The sequence below is a fragment of the Corvus hawaiiensis genome, chromosome 1, assembly GCF_020740725.1.
Source record: "Corvus hawaiiensis isolate bCorHaw1 chromosome 1, bCorHaw1.pri.cur, whole genome shotgun sequence".
Taxonomy (NCBI): domain Eukaryota; kingdom Metazoa; phylum Chordata; class Aves; order Passeriformes; family Corvidae; genus Corvus; species Corvus hawaiiensis.
This window is the reverse complement of record NC_063213.1, coordinates 1,190,091-1,210,062: the sequence shown is the minus strand read 5'-3', so window position 1 is coordinate 1,210,062 and position 19,972 is coordinate 1,190,091. Positions and strand designations below refer to the sequence as shown.

Genomic DNA, 19,972 nt, shown 5'->3' with positions numbered 1-19,972 from the left:
CCAGCATCTTTTTCCACATTTTCCTCCTCCTATTTTTTTTTCCTAGCGGAAAATCGCTCTCAAAGTGCCCTGAGAGTAAAAACCATCAATTAAAACCCCCTCCAAGCGTTTCCAAGGGTGGAACTCCGCAGCCTCAAGTTTGCAGCTGAGCTGGAGAGGAGAAAAAAAGGGATCTTTTAATTCCTTGTTTTCAAAATTCCAGGGTGATCCAGCTCCCAAGCTGCTCCATCCTTGACCGGCCATTAAAAGCAAAGGACATCATCCCCTCGGGAAAGGTAATGGAGCAGAACGTTCAGCTCGGAGTCCTCCTCGAGCATTCCCTGCTCCGGGAATGTTTGTTTGGAGAGGCTTTCAATGGAGAACAGGTGCCAGAGCCAGAAATTCGGGAATAAACGGAGTGGACAAAGGGCCAAGCTGGAGCAGGGAGAGAGCAGGTTGCAAATGATAATTCCGGGGAATATCAACACCATGGCTTGGATCGGATGGAGAAATTGTGGTGTTGTGATTTCCCGAGGTTTGGAACCTCCTGGGATGAGGCTGGGATTGGGCACGACCATCATTCCCTGGAATTAATGTGGGGTTTTTCCTTACGGACAGCTTAACAAACGGAAATGTTCTTTCCAACGGGACTATTTCAGGATTTTGTATTCATATCCTTGTTTCTCCTCCTCGTCTGGAGAACAAATGGAATTTTTTTCCCAGGTTTTTTTTTTTCCCCCTTTCTCCATTTTTTTCTCCTCCAGCACCAGCAAAAGAAACTGGTGGCAGGAAAGCCGGGAAAAGGCAAAAGGAGGATGATTTGTTCATCTGTGGATATTAGCTTAATTGGAACTGATAGGGAAACATCAGGAATTCTTAACGAATTGTGAGAAATCTTCTGTATTCTGGGAAAATCATCCCTAGGATACATTTCTGGATAGAGCTGGAGAAAGACCAAGGACAGCAAAGGGAAAAGCTGCAGATTTTGGCCCAAAAATCCCCCCTTGTTTCAAAAGCATCTCCAAGGGATGGATCCGGCCTTGATCCAGAGGATCCAGACAGGTTTATTCCAGGAATTTGAGGAACAAAGATCAGAGCAGTCTTTGGAATCTCTTTTTTTCCAACTCTTTGACAGTTTGCAAACAAATTTGGGATGGTGAGAGGGCAGGGAAGAGAGACTCTGGCAAAGCAAAGCCTTGTGGATCATCTGGGAACTCTTTGGAACTCGGCTCTTCCCCAGAATATTATTAAGGATCAAATTATTTGGAATTTAAACCAGAAAGAAAAAGACAAGGATTAGAAATCATTTTCATTTTGCAGAATTTCTGCCTTTTCTACTCCCAGGGAAGAATTAACATCAGTTTGGGATGCCCGTTCCGCCTCCTCCCAGAAAACATTTCTTTGGGGGAATAAAAAACTCCTCAGCTGTGGCATTAATTCCCTGCTCCAAGCCCAAACCTTGGGAGCGACACCAATTTTCCAAGGCTCTGGAAGGAGGAGCTCAGAGCAGAGGCTCTGGCACAGCCTCCTAAATCCCAGCCTGGGAAACAACCACAGCTCATTCCCTGAGCTCATCCCGGCCCTCCCGAACTCCGAGTGTCCGTGGGTGACGTCAGCTCCCTGTGTTCAGATCCAGTTTGGCTCCCGGAGCTGCCGTGGCCCAGCAGCACCTTGGCTCCTTTGGGAATTTTCACACTTCCATGCACTTGACCTTTGCATCGCAACTCTTTTCTTTCCCTTGTTTGTTTTTTAGGATTTTGCTCATTGAAAGAAAAAAAAACCCCAATGCTGGAAATCCGCCAGGGAGAGGATCAGGAAAAATAAAATTAATACTGAAAAAAATAGTTGTGCTGAGCTGTTGACATTCCTGGGAATTCCAGAGGGTCCTCCTGTTCTGGGAGGAAGATGTTTCCCAACAGAAGCGACAAGGATCCCAGGAAAAGAGGGGGAGATTGCAGGAGCAAGGAAAGATGAGCAGGAAATGCCTCATGGGAAGGTTTCCAGCTTGGCTCTGGAACTGTGCCGAAGGTTCTGATGGCTCTGCTCAGATCCCCCTGGATCCCTGGAAGTGCCCAAGGCCAGGTTGGAGGGGGCTTGGAGCAGCCTGGGACAGTGGGAGGTGTCCTGGGACAGTGGGAGGTGTCCCGGCCCGTGGGGTTGGAATGAGCAGATCCTGATTATTCGGGGGATCGAGAACTGAGGGGAATGGGAGCTGTTCCTTGGAATAAAAATGGGATTCTCATCATGAGGACTTGCACAAGAGAGGTGGGGTTAGGGAAAGGCAGATTCCAAAGAATTCCAGCCTGGGATGGTGGGAGGTGTCCCTCCCATGGCAGGGGTGGAATGGGATCATCTTTAAGATCCCTTCGATCCAACCCATTCCAGGATTCACTGCTCCAGGCTCCGGACAGGCCATTTATCTCCAGTCTCATTTTCCAGCCACATCCCTCCTTCCTGTGCTGACGCCGCAATTCCAGGTGCAATTCCCTGCTCTCCCAGCTGCCTGTTCCTTCCCTCAGCCATCCGACTCAGCTAAAAATTCCTGCAGGGATCAGCCAAGGGAAAACGCCCTCAGACCACCCCGGGATGCCAAAGGAGCACTTTTGGTCTCCTTCCTTTTTTTCTACTTTTCCATCCCCCAAATGGACAGCAACGGATTTCCCAACCATTCCCACTCCTTTCCATTTCCTGGATGATCTTAGCAAGTTATTCCCGCTCCCAAAAAAACAGAGTGGGAGTAATGGTCCCTCTTCCCTCCTTTCATTCCCAAACCTCTCACACGCACACACAAAATTGGGGCTTTGCTTTGGGCTTGCTTTTTATTCCCAGTGTTTGGAATGCACTTTTACATTATTCCTGGTGGCATCAACATCAGGAAATAAGAGCAGAGGTGAAGAATCCGTAGGGAGAAGCTTGGAATATGGAGAGGAAAATATTCCCAGCACTCGCCTTGTGCGGCTCCACCGGCGGCACCAAGGGTGGAGGTGATGACATCAAAACCCTTTGGAAGTGGATCCTGGGATTGGAGCTTCCTGCAGGCAAAATTCCATCTATTCCGGGAATCCTCGAAGGGTTTGGATCGGAAGGGAACTTAAGGATCATCCATTCCCACCCCATGGATGGGCAGGGACACCTCCCACCGTCCCAGGCTGCTCCCAGCCCCAATGTCCAGCCTGGCCTTGGGCACTGCCAGGGATCCAGGGGCAGCCCCAGCTGCTCTGGCAATTCCAGCCCAGCCCCTCCCCACCCTCCCAGCCAGCAATTCCTTCCCAAGATCCCATCTAAATTCCCCCTCTTTCAGTTTAAATCCCTTCCCCTTGTCCTCTCCTTAAAGCCACTCTGTCTCCTTAAATCCTGGAATTCCGAATGTTTTCCATCCCCCAAACCCTCCCTTTCCGCAGCGGTTGTTTGGAACCTGTGGCAGACACAGGGATGCCAAAGTGCCCCTCAATTGGGAGTCTGGGACCAGCAGCTTCTGCTCCGAACAGAGACCATCAGTGACTCCTTAAAAAATCCCTTCGGGAATGCTGAGGAAGACAGGGATAAGCCTGAGCTCTTCCTTCCCGAGCTGTATGGAACAGCCAAGAACTGGCTGCCCTCGATCCCCTTCATCTGTCCTACCTCGTGTTCTTGGCTGCAGCACGGACCAAAAACAATCCCAAAATTGACTCCCTGAGCTCCATAAAAACGTCATTCCCAAGGCATGGGGGAAAAGCACCGAAGTTACTCATTCTTCACAAATATTCCTGCAGTTCTCCCGCTTCTGGGAGAAGTTTCTCCTGAGGGAGAAGTTTCACGCAGGAGAAAAACTGATGGGGAATGAAAAATTGAACTCTGGGTGGGATGTTCCAAACACTCCCCGGGGTGCGAAAAACACTTTGGGATGTGGGATTTGCTTAAAAAAAAAAAGGTCATGGAATATTCCAACCCACTTTTCCTAACTCCAGGAGAAGTCTGACCCAAAATGTGCTGCCAGAAGGAAAATCCTTGATTGATCCTAAGCGGTCTCTGGGGTCAAATTTTGGTTGCTACAGGAAAAGGGATTGAAATTAATTTCTTCAAATGAGATCGGAATGGGATCCCGCAATTTCCAGGGAAAATAAAGCTCCCCTGCACAGGAGGAAAAATCTCATTCCTGCCCTGTCTGGGAAATACTTTAAGGAATAGAATTAAAGAAATTAAATATAATTAAAGAAATAGGAACTACTTGAATGGATATAAAGAACGAATTAAATCGAATTAAAGAAATAATGAATATTTTAATGAGTCTTCATAATAAATTCAATCAAATTAAATAAATATTCAATATTTTAATGAATATCATCTCGTCAGACAAATTTCCAGCTTGGAGCAATTCCAAGTAGCCTTGGCACAGAGGGAGGGAAGAATTCCTTACCCTGGGGAGAAATTAGGGAAAAGGAGAGGAAACCTCCCAAGGGTTGAAACGCTTCCGGTGACCTCCAGACACAGGGTCTGTGTTTGAGAGCTACCGGGAAGTTCCTGTTTTCCCTCTAAAAGGCTGGAAAGTTGGGTTTTCCAGGCTCTGGAAAGGCACAGCTCCTGGCTGGTGCCTGGGATTCATCCCAAGCTCTGGAATGGGGAAGCCTCCACAGGAGGGGATTTCTGGGAGCAGCTTCTGTGGTGATTTAGTCAGGAAGAGGGAGTAGGGCTGTATTCCCACATCCCGGCTTTCAGCTGGAGCAACAGCCAATGGCCCGGTGGGCTGGGGATCCACGGATTGGGAAAAGCTGAGCTTCGGGATGTCCAGGCAGCCTTGAATCCCCAGATGGACTGGGTAGGAAGGGATCTTAAGGATGATCCCATGCCCACCCCTGCCATGGGCAGGGACACCTCCCACTATCCCAGGCTGCTCCAAGCCCCGTCCGACATCCCTTGGATACTTGCAGGGATGGGACATGGCCATGTTCTGGGAATTACCCCCTGGAGCGGGATTGGTTGTAAACTTCCCGTTCTTTCTGGGTGAGGGAAGGAGGATAAAACGGGAATATCCATCCCAAACGTGCCTGGGCACCTCCTGCTGGGACAGACACTCCGCTGAGGGGATGTGGCACCGAATTCCAAAGCATCTGCGTGGATCCCGGTCTCCAGAAATGATCTCCCATGGGATCGTGCCACGGCAGAGAGCCCGGGGCTCCAGGACATCATTCCAGGTGCTGCTTCCAGCAGCCTCATGGAAACAAAACTGCTCTTGAGAGGAGCAGGTTTTCCTTGGCTCCGTCCAGCCTAAGGCGTCCCGGGAGGCAGGCCTGGCTTAGCCATCCTCTTGGGAACGCTGGGTGCGATCCAGAGCCTCCTAAGGCAGCGGGAATCTTTCCATTGACTCCGGCAAAGCTTGGATCTGACCCACCTGTGCAGGAGCACCTTTGTCCATGTGGGAAAACTGTTTTCCTTGAATTGCCCCGTGTAGAACAATTCCAAAGCTCCCGCTTTTTAATTTTTCCCTCCCCTCCACGTTTTAACTTTTTTTTCCCTTGTTTTTTCTCTCTCCTTTGGCAGCAGCTGCTCTGGAAAAGTCGGAGGAGAAACATGATCAGGATGTTTTCCTCACTCGTGGCTGCCCTCGGCGTTATCCCGAGGAACTGGGCTGCTCCTTATTTTCCAGCATTCCCTATTTCATGTGGAATTATTATCCGGAGCTCCAGGTTCATCAGGAAAATTGGTGCAGTGCAGCACAAAGAGGATTTTGACTGGATTGTTGGGATTTATTCCCTTTTTTCCAGGCAATTGGGATTGAAATCCAGGCCCAAATCTCTGCAGTATTCCACAAAATTCCATAGCCGGGGGCCAGGAGTGGATTAGCATCTCCTGGAGCCAGGAATGAGTGCTCCACATCAACAGCACTGACTCCTTGTTCTTCCCACATTTCCCTTGGATACACGGGCTGGAATCTGGGAAATTCATTCACTTTCCCTGATATTCTCTCTTTTTATGGAGAGGGAAATTTGGGAATGGCTCCGAGATGTCCTTTCTGGACACCACTGAGCTTTAACTCCTTTTTCCCCTGTATTTTCATGGATTCCACCTGGATGAGGGAATAAGGAGCACCCAAGGGGTCTCACCTTGGAATTCCTCACATACGTGAGCACCTCAGAGCCGCTGCCTTTGGGATCCCGGGAATAGTCCTTTCCCAAGTTCTCTCCCCTCCTTACCAGCCTGGAGGACGGGGAAAATTGGGATTATTGTTCTAAGTAGGGAAATGCAAAAACTTAAGGTTCTGGATTCAGGAATCCTGGATCATTGGAGCTGCCTTAAAGACATGAGCAGAGAAATTTGGGATGCCCCATCCCTGGAAGTGTCCTGGGATAGTGGGAGGTGTCCCTGCCCGTGGCAGGGGTGGAATGGGATCATCTTTAAGGTCCCATCCAAGCCAAACCATTCCATGATCCTATTTTTCATTCCTTTTCCCGTTTTTCCCCCTGTGGGATGTCCATCCCATGGCTGCTGCGGCTCGGCCGGATAAACGCGAATTCCTCGTAAACTAGCAGGGATAACCCACGGATCTGAACCTTTCCTGGGAGAATCGGAGTGCTGGGCCCATCCCGGAGCAGGAATCTCTGGAATGGGCACTGCCATGGATCAGGAGGAGCAGGAGGAGAAGCCAGGCAGGATGGGCTCATTAATTAACAAAGCCCTTTTACCTCCTGCCTAATTAATAATTATTATTTGATGGATTATCCTCCAGGAAGCTCCCTGGGAAATCAGACCTGGATCGTGTGACTGTCACTGATGAGGACATTCCCTCTTTTTCTGCTTTAGAGATGGGATTTGGCGGGAAAACTTCCTGATAAACTTGAAGGATCTGGGGGATGGAGCATCCTCTGGAATGGGACAAGTCTGGAAGGAACCCGGGATAATCCCAGGGGCAGATTGCTGAGCGGATTCATTATAATTGGATTTCTGAATTCACTAAAAATTGGATTTCTGAGTTGATTTTTTATAACCAGATTCCGGAATTTCTTTAAGTGGATTTCTGAGCTTATTTAAGTGGATTTCTGAGTTTATTTCAAAGGATTTCTGAATTTACTTTGTATAAATGGATTTCTGAGCTTATTTTTTATAACTGGACTTCTGAATTTATTTGTTTTAATTGGATTTCTGAGTAGATTTCCATGGATTTCTGAGCCTATTTGAGTTGATTTCTGAGTTGATTTTTTCCATCTGGATTTCTGAGTTTATTTGTTAAAAGTGGATTTTTGAATTTTAAAGATGATCCATTCCACCCATTCCATGGGCAGGGACACCTTCCACTACCCCAGGTTGCTCCAAGCCCCGTCCAACCTGGCCTTGGACACTTCCAGGGATCCAGGGGCATCCAGAACCTTCCCAGAGAAGAATTCCTTCCCAATTTCCCATCTAAACCCACCCTCCTTCAGCTTAAAGCCATTCTTACTTTTAGTCCCTGTTTAGATTACAAATATTTATGGGGGAAAACAGCCCAATTCTCATCTTTACCAATCATTTCCTGGGATATTTGGTGGCATCGGACAGCTCCTTTCTCTTGGAAAAGGCAACAAACGGCTCCTGCCATTGTTCAGCGGGAATGGTGTGAATCCCTCGGGATGAAGCCGTCCCAGCCCACGGATCATTTCGCATCATTGTCATTTAGCGACTTTTGCAGCAGAAGTTTGGAAATTTCCATCCCCTCTTTGCTCAGAGCCACGACCATCCCAAAAAAGTCGACTCTTTGCCATGCTTTTTGTGGGAATTCCAATGAAAAATCTCCCGCTGTTTTGTCTCCGTAATTGAGCGGAGGAGGAACGTTTTAACCTCCCTGAAATGGAAGCGTTCCACTCTGACTCACTGAAACACGGCTTTGTCTGGGGGCTGTTCCTCATCAAACTGCGGTTCTCCGATGCGGTGTGGGAGAGAGGGAGCCTCCGAAGGGATGGGGATCTTGTTCCTTTTGTAGGATGAAAGTTTTATGGCCAAATTACATCTCTTGCCATGCCCCAAATCAAACCCTGCGCAAGAATCCGTGCCTTGGAAGGGGCACACGGGCAGCAAAGGCTTCCACAAGATTTCCACTACAATTCCCATGAAGCCGTGAATTAATGGGACAACGCTATGGAACTGATTGGGAATGAAATCCCTCACACCAGTGCAGCAAGATGAAAGCTTTAGGATGTGATTTATCAATTAGACATTGATCATCTCCCCCGTTCCCCAGGATAATTCAGGTTTACAGGAATTTTTTGAGCAGAAATAATTTCAGTAGAAAAATCCCGAGCATTCCAATCCATTGATCCTTTGGAGGGCTGAGCTCCCAGGAAAACTCTCGGTGCAGGAATTATAGCCGGCAGTTCATGGAATCCATGGCTCCCTATTATCATGGAGTACTGGAGTGGTTTGGGTTGGAAAAGACCGTAAGGATCATCCCATCCCACCCCTGCCAGGGGCAGGGACACCTCCCACTATCCCAGGCTGCTCCAAGCCCCAGTGTCCAACCTGGCCTTGGACACTTCCAGGGCATCCACAGCTTCTCTGGACAATTGAATCTGTAAGTTTGTGTTGCACCTGGCGTGAGGAGATCACAATCCCGAGTGGAAGCCACAAAAATCCCAGTGAAATAATAATGGAATACTTGGAAAATCAAAGTCCGTCCCCTTTACGGCCACGACGTTGCCTCCTGATCCAAAGAATTTGCCTTTGCACCAGGACTGGGGTTGCTTAGGCAGGGAATCTTTTACTGGGTGTGGTGGGATTTGAAGGTTGGACTTGGAGGTTTTTCCCAAGCTTAAAGATTCCAGGATGGAATCCCAGACCTCTGGGATCACCGAGTCCAGGCTGTGCCCGATGCCCACCTTGTCCCCAGCCCAGAGCTCTGAGTGCCACATCCAGGAATTCCTTGGGCACCTCCAGGGATGGCCACTCCAAACCTCCCCAGGCAGTTCCAAGGCCTGACCTCCCTTTCCATGGGGAAATTCCTGCTGCTGTCCACCCTGAGCCTCCCCTGGCCCAGCCTGAGGCCATTCCCTCTCCTCCTGTCCCTGTTCCCTGGGAGAAGAAGCCGATCCCTGCCTTGCTACAGCCTCCCTTCAGGGAGTTGCAGAGACTGGAATTTCCATGAAATGGGATGGAAACTCTGTCCCATATTCTGGGTTTTGGATCCTCCAGTCTGTGCCTTGAAGCAGCTTTGACAGATCTGGAAGCAGATTCCTTTTAAAGGGAAAAGATTCCTGGTCTGAGGAACAGCTACTGGAATTCAGCCTCCGCTCCAGGCTGCGGGAGCGGGAGAGCAGCATGGCTGGGAATTTTCTCCAGACACCGTGGCCCAGCCTAACTGGAGCCCCTGCCAGCCTGCCCAGAGCTCAGGAAGCAGGAAAACAGCACCTCCAGCGAAGTTCCTCTCAGGTCACTGCATGCGGAAAAAACCGGGAGGCTGGGAAGGTGGACGGCGGATCCAGCAGAGCCTGGGGCGTTTCTCCTCAAGCCGCGCCAGGAGCAGGAACAGGAGCTGGGTTTTGCTCCTGTCACAGGAGTGAGAACTCAAGGCTTGGAATCCCCTCGGAAAACACATGGAATTTCTTGAGGAAAAATCCCTGCACACACAGAGCTGTCCGGGCCTTCTTTTAGGTGCTGGAAGTGAGACTTTCATCTGGATCAGATTTCCTCTTGGCTGCAGCTCCCATCCAAACCTGCTGGCCAACGGCAACAGAACTCCAGCCTGACTCCGCTCCTAATCGTGCTTCCTTGTTTTCCTGCCGCTGGTTGGGATCGGATTTGCAACCGACACCCGAAATGTTCCAGGACAGCAAATCCACACAAACAGGGCCACGCTTCCCTGTGTTTGTCCAACCCAGGAATAACAATGGTAATTACAAGAATAATAAAGCCTGGCCGGTTTATAAATAGGAGCTGGAGAGCCCTTTGGAATTGACTCCGTATCCACCTCCAGAGGATGGATGCAGTTTATTCTTGCTGGAAGCTAAAAATTTAGGAATATTCCAGGAGCTGGAGCAAAGGAGAGGAAAATGGGAGGAAATGGGGTCCTGTGTGGGGGGAGAGGTTTTGGGGCTCTTCCAATTGCTGCTGCCATGGCTGGGAGTACCTGGAAAGAGGGAATTTGTCAGGGAAAGAGAAGGAAGGAGAGGAGCAGTGGGAGAACGAGAACCCTGAGGAGGCTTCAGGGTGATGGAATCCAGAAGAAGAAGGGGAGATGTAATTCCATAATTCCCAAATGTCTGGTTACAAGTCTATGCATTCATCCCATATGCCCCAATAGCAGATTCCTGCTATTTTTAGGGGAGGGGATCCAAGGTGCAAGTGGGGATGAAAGGAGGAATTTTGCATCCAGAGCAAAGGGAAATGCATTTGGTGAAGAAGATTTCGGGATGTGTTGGGAGCAGGGTGATGTCCATGGAAAATGAGTCAGGGCAGTGGGAAAGAGGAGAAGGAGGATCCTGAAGGCCCAAGGAGGCGATGGAGTAACAACCTGCAGGACCAGAGTGTCCTGAATTCCTCTGCACTTCCACAGGTTATCCAGCCGGAAAAGGGGAGCGCTGGGATGGCTGTGGAGCCAGGAGAATCTTGGATCCAGCACCTTCTCCCAGGCAGGATGGCCAAAGTGCAGGAAGAGAGGTCATGGGAAGGGTCAGACCTGGAGATCTGCAACCGCACCAACATTAAATGGGATCTAATTCCCATGAAGGATCCCTTCTCCTTCCCTTTTCCAATTAATCATGGAGCCAATCAAACACTCCAGGCCATGGATTTAGTTCCCACACACAATCCCCTCTCCTTCCCTTTCCCAATTAATCATGGAGCCAATCAAACACTGCAGGTGCCGTTCCTGGCCCCGAGGCCCCGTCCCACACCGTGACTCACATCCACTCACAGGAACTCTTTCCCTCCCCTCCCTTCCAAGAAGAAAATATCCAAATCCCAACCGGCCTTTGGGAATTGTCCCTGGCTCCTGCTGCCCCGTGATCCAGGGACTTTCCCAAACTCCCAGGATCCCGGTTTATTCGTGATGGCTCTGTGAGCATTTCTGGATTGGAAGGAGCCAGTTGCATCCTGAGACAATCTCGCAGCTATTCCAGCTCAGAGGCGTTCCAGTGTTTCAAAAACAAGGAATGAACGAATGGAATTGTCTTTATCCCATGGCTGGAATCCACCGAGGGCAAAGGGGTTGAGAGACTCGCTCGAGCCAAATATACGGATACCGATGGAGCAATCCTTGGACTCTTGGATAAATCTTTATTTAGGAAGTGTGTAAGAACTTCTGTCAGCTCCGTGATTCCTTTCCAGCTCCAATAAATATCCAGGCTGAAATCCCAAACTTCCTCTTTTTTCTCCCCTGAAAAAATGCTTCTCTGCCTACACCCCTCATCCCAGTAACGAGAAATATTCCCATATTTACCTCTGACGGAGAAAATTCCACGCAGCCAATTCAGGATTAACAACTGCTGACACGGCCCTGAAGCTTCGCCATGTGCAGTGCAAATGCAGAGCATTTAAATATTGAAGAAAATTTAAATATTCGATTCATTATCAATTAACCGTAAATTAATATCTCATATCACGGTTTTATGAGGAAGCCATGCCCAGCCCCTTCCCCAGGGATCACATAACACCGGATAACCTGACAAGCAGCTGGGACAAAACGCTCGACGGTGGAAAAACCATTCCCAAAGCCAGCAAGGAGTAAAGGAATCCCAGCGACCAAAGGATCTGCAGGAAGCCAAGTTTTGAAATGTCTCCGATAGGGCAGAACTACAAAGCTGGAATTTTTTGGGAATTATGAGAGATGAGAGCAGCTCAAGAGAAAAAATGGGTTTCTTTTGGGAGAGCCTCCATTGATTTTTATCTCACTCCAGCTTGAATTTCCCTGGATTATCTGCGGGCCGGCTCACAGCTTCGTCTGAAGCCGTGTCAGACCAACCCCGGAGCTGTTCCTGGGCATGGAACCACCGGAAATATCCCGGGAAAAGCGTGGCCTCCCTGACACCCTGCGCTGCTGTCGTTTATCTGCTGATGGAAACCTTACCCTCCTTTAAATCCCTCCCTTCCCAAAGCTCCACAGCTTGGATTTCACTGACCTGGGCCAGTGCAATCCGGCTGAGGAAGTTTTCTCATTCCCAGTGTTCTTGGAAAATATTTCCTTCTGGCTGCCTCGGAGCCTTCCCCTCACCAGTGTTCCTGAATTTTCTGTCTTTTCCTCCATACTTTCGGAGGCTCCAAACCTTGAGGGTGGAGAGGTCCTGGAGCAGTTTTTCCAGAGCAGCTGTGGCTGCCCCTGGATCCCTGGAAGTGCCCAAGGCCAGGTTGGACACTGGGGCTTGGAGCACCAGGATATGGAATTTCCCCCTGCCCATGGAACGGGATGATCCCTAAATTCCCTCCCGATCCATTAAATGAGAAGGAAATTCCGCAGCACAAAGCTTTTCCTTGTTTTCCCAATTTCTCTCCCACCGGCAGTGGTTCCGTTTCTCCCGAGTGCTCCCGAAATCAGGGATCGATGCCCTGAACTCTCATCCCGAGCAGAACTGGACACTCCCACACGGATCCCATTCCATGTGCTGCTCATGGAAAGTTTTCCCTTTGCTCCAGAGCAGCAGAGGAGAAAGATTTCCAGAATCCAGGGAAAAAGGGGGAAGTTTTCCATCTTTTTGCCTTCTCTGGAAAGGGAGAGGGATTTGGGCAAAGGCCTGGAGTGCCAGGAAAACAGGGAATAGATTTAAACTGAAGGGGAGTAGGGCTGGATGGGATCTTGGGAAGGAATTGCTGGCTGGGAGGGTGGGGAGGGGCTGGGCTGGAATTGCCAGAGCAGCTGGGGCTGCCCCTGGATCCCTGGCAGTGCCCAAGGCCAGGCTGGACACTGGGGCTGGGAGCAGCCTGGGACAGTGGGAGGCGTCCCTGCTCATCATCCAGATCCAATAGATCAGTTCCTCAATGGCCCAAATTCCAATGGAATTGCCTTTGGATCTTCAAATCCTTGATTTAGATCTGTGGATATCAGCTCAGCGCCAAAGAAAAGCTTCTCCTGTATTTTCTCCTGTAAACCTTGGACCACACAGTTCCAGTGCTCGGGAGAAGCTGAGCAGAGCACGAAGGGAAGACCAGCAGGCTCCAGGAATATCCCAGAAAACCAAGCACGTGGATCTTTTTTATGGCTCTGGAGAGAGGATAATTGAAAATCCCGAAGTCGTCCAAAATGAAAATCATTTAAAAGGCCACAAAAGCCCGAGTTCTCTGTGCTTGGCGTGTCCGGGTGTGTGTCATTCCCACCTCCCTGTCCGTCTGGAAACAACAAACTCCGCAATTGGAAAGCGATGATGCGACGAGGTAGAAAACCTCAATCCATGGGGAAAAGGCCGGGATAACTTTTAGCTGCTGCGGTGACGTGTGGAAGTTTTATTAAGGAATACAAAAAAACTTGGAGCAACCAGGAAATGCATAAGACACCAACAACGCTCCTGCAACTCCCAAACAAGGCCTGGAAAGCTCCCTGATGTTCCCAGCATGGATTAGTCACCCTGCTGGGAAGGCCTTGGCAGCTCCTCCTGGGGGGCAGTCCAACAGGTGGGGCTGAAATTCCAAGGACTTTATTTCATCCATTGCTCTGCCAACACCGGGAATATCCTTCCTGGGAAATGGGGGTGTAAGTCACACAAATATCCCAAAAATACCCCGGTATTCTGTGGCCAGGGTGTGAAGAAACACCTCCAACACTCCTGCAGCCTGGCAAACATTCCTTCACTTCTGGGCTTATCCAGGATTTTAATGGCTTCCCATCTTTTTTATGTTTTGTCAAAGAATGGGTGATAATTCCCATGCTTTTGGTGGAATTCCAAATTTTTCTTACTCCTTTCATTGCCATTTGACAGAATCCTTTTCTTTCCCCTTAAAACTACTTTTAAAGATTCCATAGGACATTCCAGCTGGGAACGACGAGGAGACAAGGTCTAAAAGTAGAAGTCGAACACACTGAGCCAAACTTCATGTTTCGGGAGCCGGTGTCCAAGTGACGACTTCATCCCTGTGGTCATGCAAACGAGACATCAAATTCCTGCAAAGCTGGGAATCCCAGGGAAAAAAATCTCATCTGGTTCAATTCCAACTCCAACCAGGAATTCCCAAGGTTGGTTGGGAGCCGAAGTTGTCGGTATGGATTCACGGACTCGCTGTTGGCTGAACCTCGTAGCCCACACAAGGAATGACTCAGCCAACATCCCACTGGGCCATGGAGCACCAATCCCAGCTACTCCTTTATCCCACTGCATCCAAGAAATCCTTCCCATCCTTCTTGTTCCTCCTGTTGATTGAACACAATGAATTCCACAGAAGTTTCCTCCTTTTCCTCCACCCTTGTTGAATTTCCGGATGTTTCCGTGTGTTAACCTGGCTCGTGGGGGAATTTCATGGACACAAACCGCAAGGAAAGAGATGGGATTGCGTGGCTGGGAGCAGGCGGGAGGAGTGAGCCGTGCCTTTTCCATCTGGGAGCAGAGCTTGGAATGTTGGCTCCCTCAGACTCCGGGATCTCCATCCCAAACCAGCCCAGACCAGCTGGGCTGTGCTTCCCTCCACAGCTGGGAAAGACCCATCAAATCCCAAATATCCCAAGTTCCTCATTAATATTCCACTGGGTTTTCTCCCTTAGAAGATGGGGAATTATTAAATGGTGTTGGATACACGGAGATTGCAACATCCAAGGAATGTCCAGAAATTCCCAGGATTTTGGCTGGTGAAATGTCTCTAATCCAGGTTTTTGCAATCCCTAAATTCGCTCAGATCCCAGATGGAAGCTGCAGTTTTCCATCAGATTTGGAGCCCAGCTCCTGGTTTTACACTTGTGGTTTCAGGTTTAAGTTCGGCTCTGCCAGGTTTAAACTGAGAAGGTTCCTGGATCCAAGAGCAAAATCTGTTTTCCTTGGAATTTCTGAAATGTCACCCAGTGGTTTCCATGGCTTGTGGCTTTCCAAGGGATTCTTTTTAATTTGATTTATTTGTACCTCCAAGATTCCTGCTTTAGAACAGAGACTCGTTATCCTCCATTCCCACCATCCATCAGTTTGGGAATTCCAGAACTGATCTGTAAAAATAAAAGAAAAATGGATTCAGTTTCTCTTGGATTTTTGATGGGTTTTGCTTTTATTTTGGCGTCAGGATTTTGCGTTTCGGAGTAATGAAATGAACAAACAATTCTCTGCTTTGATTGCTCTTGAGATAAGGTCTAGGAAGGGGTTTGGTCTCCTAAATAAAGCAGGAATTAGCAGACCGGGAGTTCCTTTGGTCCCATTTCTCCCACGGAATTAAAACGGAGACTGAATTTCTTGTTCGGACACTGAAATCCTCAGGAAAGGGGTTAAGATCCCAGGATAAAAGGGGAGACTGAAGATCTGGGATGCTGTGAGTGAATAATAATATTCAGGATGAATATATTAAATACCGGTGTTTTGTGCCTCCTGCTGTCCTGGGATGTCTCAGCTGCTTCCCAACTTCCAGCTCCAAACGGTGTCCAAGGACCATCCCAAAGACTCACCAGGATCTCCATCCTGTGGGACCTCAGTGTTCCATGGGGATGGAACTCTCCAGGCCCTGCTTGGGATTTGTCTGGATCTGCACTGGCTGAAATTGGAGCAGAGACACAACGAATGGGAGGAGATGGAGGAATGGCTTCCCAGTGCCAGAGGGCAGGGCTGGATGGGAGATTGGGAATTGGGAATTGCTGGCTGGGAGGGTGGGGAGGGGCTGGGCTGGAATTGCCAGAGCAGCTGGGGCTGCCCCTGGATCCCTGGCAGTGCCCAAGGCCAGGCTGGACATTGGGGCTTGGAGCAGCCTGGGACAGTGGGAGGTGTCCCTGCCCATGGAATGGGGTGGGAATCATCCTTAAGGTCCCTTCCAACCGAAACCATTCCAGGATTCTGGGATTAACCAAAACCTGAACCCTGTATTCCAAATTTACCTCGTGCCCCTTTTTCCATTTGTCTCCGGAACGTTTCCCAGGATATTTTGTGCACCACCTTTTCTGCATTGACCCTTTTGCCATCAGGTCTTGCCCTTCTTGAAAATGCTTCCAGAAGCTCCTGTAGAATTCAAGATTCTCTGATTCCAGAGTCATTAACATTCCAATTAAATTCCCTGATTTGCTACAGATAAATATCTGCACAGAGCTGATTTTGATGTAGCAAATCCAGAAAAGACAAATAAATTCCTTCGATTTCTATTCCAGGCAGGGAATTTCCCAGCTTAGCAGATCAGTCAGGACTCAGAGCAGTTCCCAAAATTCCCAGAAATTGCCAAGAACAGTGCAATGCAAGGCGGGAGGAGCAGCAGGAACTTTCAGATCCCTGTCAGCAGTTTTATGTTCTAATATCACCTTGCTCTGCCAAATCTATGGATTCTGCTTCCCAGGATGATTTCCCAGGATCTAAATATCCTATAAAGTTCCCAAAAGTGTTGTTGAGAGCCTGAGTGAGGCCCCTGAACTTGTGGAAATTTTCCAGTCTCTGGGTTTAGGAAGCAGCAGATGATCCATGGAAAGCATGTGGAAAAGTGATGGAATTCCTGCTGAAAAACCCAAAACTCAAAACACAAAGTCCAAGAATTCCCAGTTTATTTGCACTGCCAGGTTTCCCAGAGGTTTCTCAGATTTCAGTATTAATTTGTAGATATTTGCCGACATTCCAGATGTGGTTTTCCCTTTAAATTGGCATTAACTTGGAAACCGGCGGGGATTTTTCCAGGGTTTTCACTGCTGATAAACACTCACATTTATGTTTAGGGAGGGATTTATGGATGGGTTTCAATGCTGTATCCCATCCATACCCTGGGAAATGGGACGTTATCCATCGTCTAAACAAGGCTTATCCTCAAAATTCAATATTCTGTTCCCACTGATTCCATTTTTCCCCATTTTCTGCTGTTGGGGGTGGATTTGCCATTGTGTGAAAATTACTGAGTGTCAGGATTTATAAATTCCTGACGGATTTTTGCTGATTTTTACAAAATCCAACTTTCCTGCCGTAAAAGCAGCAGAGAATCCCAGAATGGTCTGGGCTACAAAAGACCCTAAGGATCATCTCATTCCAACCCCTGCCATGGGGGACACCTTCCATAGACCAGGTTGTTCCAAGCCCTGTCCAATCTGCCCTTGGACACCTCCAGGGTTGGAGAATCCACAACTTCTCTGGGCAACCAGAAACCTTTTCCAGCACAAAATCATCTAGGATAACACTGGGATATCCAGGACTCTGGAATTTGCAGGCCAACATCAATGAAATCACTGAAAAGTGGGAATTTTCTTTCCTGAATTGGTGGTGGGATGTTCAGCACTGACCTCAAAAATGTGGGATAAGGTGAGGAAATGGGAGGACAGGAGTCACGGCCGCTTCCCATGTTCCTGGAAACCACTTGTTATAGGAAGCGATAAAAGAAGCTGGCGGGAATCCTTATTTGTTGGGATGGGGAATCCTTCAGGAAAATATCACTCACAAGCTGCCTGTCCCCTGTCAGCCATGCCACGATCCCTCAGCCTGCATTTTCCACATGGTTTGCAGCAAAGAGAGATTCCAGGAGCCAAAATTCCCTAAAATAGGACCAAGCAGAAGCGTCACATTCCCAATCCATGTTTTGGAGGAGCATCAGGTCCCTCCTGTTCCAAACAGGGAAATTCCAGACTCCCTTGGCACGGAGTTGGAAAAGACCTCGGAGTCCTTTGGCTTCTCAGTGCAATTCACGGAGATTTTGGAAGGAGCCAAACCTGGGCAACCTTTTCCTCCTTGTGATGGGACAACGGGAGCACCTCGGATATCCCTGTCCTATCCAACCAGGAATTCTGGCTTAGGACAGATAATGGCATTTTTCCTTCCCTGTTGGTGGCCGTGTCCACACAGAATCCTCTGTAACCTTTCATTTATCCCTACAAAATCCAGGATGAACGTCACCCATCCCACAGGCTTTAGCTTTTCCTAGATTCCAAAAAAATGCCCCTTTCCAGACCCCCTAATTCTCCTTTGTGTGTTCACATCCTTCATTTTCCCTCTCCATCCCTCCCCTCCCCGAGCCATTTCAAACACAGTAATTAAGGATAATTGGATTTGAGATGCTGCCTCAGATTCCCTGGAAATTTTGCAGCCAGAGCTCCCAAAAAAAGGGGGAAATGGGTTATTTATAACTCCCCAAAAAACAAGCAAAAAGAACTTCACCTTTTGGAACCATCCGGCCCCTGCAAACCAGAATTCCTGCGTTTTCCTGCTGCTCCAAGGCCAGCCTCCCCAAATTCCAGCAGGGCCCCGTTGTTAATCCCAATCCTGGAAGCCGTCAACACGCTGGGATAATTTCTCCCCACCTTCCAGCACCTCCTCATCCATAATTTTCCCCTTCAAGAGCTTTTAAGTGCAGCAATTTCAGATCCAGCCTCCTCCTCCTTCCCCTGCTGAGGCTCTTCGGGGGAACTCTTCCCACTTTAACGTTCCCAGAGCCCCTGGGAAACCTGAACTTCTGGAAAGAGCTTTGGCACTTCATGAAAATTTCACTTCATCCCATGGAATTGCATCCAAGAAAACCAGAACAATCCAATGGACATTTCTTCCTGCTGCTATTGCCAATTAAATCAAAATATTTTGAGTTTTTTCAGCTTTCCTGCTTCTGAACGGCGTCTGGGGCTTGTTTTTTCTCCTTTTTCCCAATATTTTCTTTGTAATTCCAGCACTTTTTAAATCCATTCATGGATTCGAGGAGTTGTTTTTATTCTGGGACTTCTTAGGGGCCAAGCACTGAGAAAACAACACTGGGCTTAGAGAAGGAATAAAAATTGCCAGGGAAATATTCAGGTTTATTTCTTGGAAATGGAACAGTTAATAAAAGTAACTATTTATTATTTGTTAATAAATATTTACTATAAATATATATTAGTTGGTTTTATTATTATTACTGTTATTACTATTACTATTATTACTATTATTCTATTACATGGATGAGAATCTTTTCTTGCACTCAAGTGCTTTCTTGGTAATAAAAAAAAGTAATTTTTAGTTATTTTACTATTTCTGACTAAAATTAGGGATGTGTTTCCCATCCTTTCCAAACAGCTGGAGCAAGAGGTGGAAAATCTCCCCCAAATCCTTTAAGAACGGCTCCTTTTTCCCTCCTTCTCTCTCACTTCCCCCTTCAGCACTGATTTGACTCCTCTCAAATAATTGCTGATGCCATTAATTAATTAATTGTCAGCATCCTTTCTGAAGGCAAATTAATTCTGATTTTATGCAAATGAGATCTTTGTTCCTTGCTGTAGGAATCACAATTCATTGTTCCATAAAAGTCTAAGGAATGACATTCCCTCCTTTTTCTTGCCCACTGATTTTACTCATTAATTAGTGACTTTAATTCTTTTAATAATGTTTTTGAAAATGTTATTTTTTCTCTCAAGACATCCAGCCTGGTAAACAGCAAAAAACTTCATAAGAATTAAAGATTAATTAGATTTTAAAGAAAATTAATTTCAAAGAACTCCCAGAATGGGAGTGAACATCCCAACATTTTAATTCCTCCTGGTTTTCCTTTTTTTGTGATTTTTTTGGGAAGCAGAAGTGCCCAGAGAGGGATGGATGGATGATGGATGGATGGATGGATGATGGATGGAGGGATGGATGGATGGAGGATGGATGGATGGATGGATGGATGGAGGATGGATGAATGGATGGATGGATGGATGGATGGATGGAGGATGGATGGATGGATGGATGGATGGATGGATGGATGGATGATGGATGGATGGATGGATGGATGGATGGAGGGATGGATGGATGCATGATGGATGGATGGATGCATGGATGGATGGATGGATGGAGGATGGATGGATGGATGGATGGAGGGATGGATGGATGGATGGATGGATGGATGGATGGAGGGATGGATGGAGGGATGGATGGATGGATGGATGGATGGATGGATGGATGGATGGAGGATGGATGGATGGATGGATGGATGGATGCATGGATGGATGGATGGATGGATGGATGGAGGATGG

At 48.0% G+C, this 19,972-nt stretch overlaps 1 long non-coding RNA gene across 1 annotated transcript; it reads right to left on the bottom strand.

Moving 5' to 3' along the window:
- Window positions 1-12,780: 12,780 nt before the first annotated feature.
- Window positions 12,781-16,997, bottom strand: LOC125326977. The gene is made up of 3 exons (XR_007204103.1): window positions 15,908-16,997; window positions 15,392-15,570; window positions 12,781-15,034 (listed from the first exon to the last, which is right to left on the bottom strand). It is a non-coding gene; the product is annotated as an uncharacterized LOC125326977 (long non-coding RNA).
- Between the last annotated feature and the right edge of the window lie 2,975 nt (window positions 16,998-19,972).